We start from the raw sequence: 1,885 nt of genomic DNA on the forward strand, positions 1-1,885 counted from the left end.
CAGGCCTCGGCGGGGGCAGCCCCGTGCGGTCCCGTGAGCGGAGCGGAGCGGCTCGGGCAGGCGGCGCGGTCGGCGGAGCCCGCCAGGATCTGGCGCCCGGGGTGCCTGGCATTTCCCCCAGGTCCGGGGAGCCTTGGTGCCAACCCAGGGGCTTTGATGGTGGCGTCAAAGGGCACCAGGCAGACAAGGCTCTTTGGGTGAATGTGATACCTTCCATTAGTTTTATTAGACCAGCTTGAATAGCTGGGGGGGGAAATAGAAGCAAGCTTTCAGGTTGAAAAACCCTTGGTCAGGCGGAGGCAGCCTCTGCAGTTGGCTGTGCTCTTCCTGGAGGGGAGCAAGAGGAAAGAGGCCAGGGGCCCGGCTGGGCTGCTCAAGTCAGGCAGTCAGTGAAGATGTAGATTGAGGAGTCAGTGGGTGAGAGACAGGCTTGGGGGGGTGGGGAAGGAGAGAGTCACAGTCAGGCAGGTTATAATGTGTCATAAATCCAATGTCTGTATTTAGCCCGTGGTTTTTGTGTCCGGGAGGTTGCTGACGTGGAGTTCATAGGCTCGTCTCTGAGAAGTGTTTTGTAAGTGTCCTCTGGGGATCAGAACTGAGATTGGAGAGAGAGTGGCTTTTTTGTGAGAAATGTGTCCCCGCCGGTACTTGTCTTTGCTAGGTCTCGCTCTGGTGCGCAGTTGTTGTTTGACACCAGGCTGCTTTTGCCTCACGCACATCTCCCTAGGGATTTTGCTCACAGGGCCGGTGCGAGGTGTTGCCTGTCACTTTGCTCATGTGGGTTGGTTGGTGGAACTTTGCTGGCGACATATCACATCTGCCTGCACCGGCGCCCCAGACAAGTCAGGCTTAGCTGGGTAACTGTGACCCTCTGTGACATCTGTGGGCCAAAGAGGTGGGTAACCCATGCCTCTTTGGGAAGCTGCCTTTACTCCTTCCCTGCCCCACAGTTGTCAGGTCATAGATAAAGGAGTAGCTGAAAGGGACCTCCAGAGCTCTAGTCCAACCCCTGGCCTGGGCCAGGATCATCCCTCTCCCAACCATCCTATACAATCCATAACCCAAACTACATAAAAGGATCCTCAGCCTTGACACAACATTGATCTCAGACCCTAACCTGCCACAGTTAAAGCATGGGAACCAAGGCAGCCAACATCCTGCTTCTGTGAAACGTTTTCAATACACCCTCAAGAGATCCCAGGAAGATGCCCACACCCGTGCTGCACAGGGAGGCAAAAACCCCTACGGTCCATCCCATCGTTCATGAGTAAAATTCCTTTCTGGCTGCAAACATAATGATCAGTCTGACCTTAAGCAGAGGGGTGAGATCCTCTAGCCAGCAGGTCCTCAAGGAATCTGTTTCTAAGTGCTTGGAGGGAAAGAAAGTGATCAAGGACAGTCAGCATGGATTCACCCGGGGCAAGTCATGCCTGACCTGCCTGACTGCCTTCTACAATGAGATGACTGCCTCTGTGGATGTGATATACCGTGATAAAAATAATGATATAAAACAAAAATTGATGATATACTTTGATAGATCATGATATGCCTTGACTTTGGCAAGGCTTTTCGTACCGTCTCCCACAACATTCTTGCAAGCAAGCCAAGGAGGAGCAGGTGGATGAATGGACTGTAAGGTGGATAGAAAACTGGCTGAGTTGTCAGGCTCAGAGGGTAGTGATCAACGGTTTGATGTCTAGTTGGCAGCCAGCATCAAGTGCAGTGCCCCAGGGGTCAGTGCTGGGCTGGTTTTGTTCAATATCTTCATCAACAACCTGGAAGATGGTATAGAGTGCACCCTCAGCAGGTTTGCAGGTGACACCAAGCTGGTGGGTGTAGTAGATACACTGGAGGGTAGAACTAGGATTCAGAGAGACCTAGACAA

This window comes from Gavialis gangeticus, unplaced genomic scaffold (genome assembly GCF_001723915.1).
Source record: "Gavialis gangeticus isolate Ggan-Ray unplaced genomic scaffold, GavGan_comp1, whole genome shotgun sequence".
NCBI lineage: Eukaryota > Metazoa > Chordata > Crocodylia > Gavialidae > Gavialis > Gavialis gangeticus.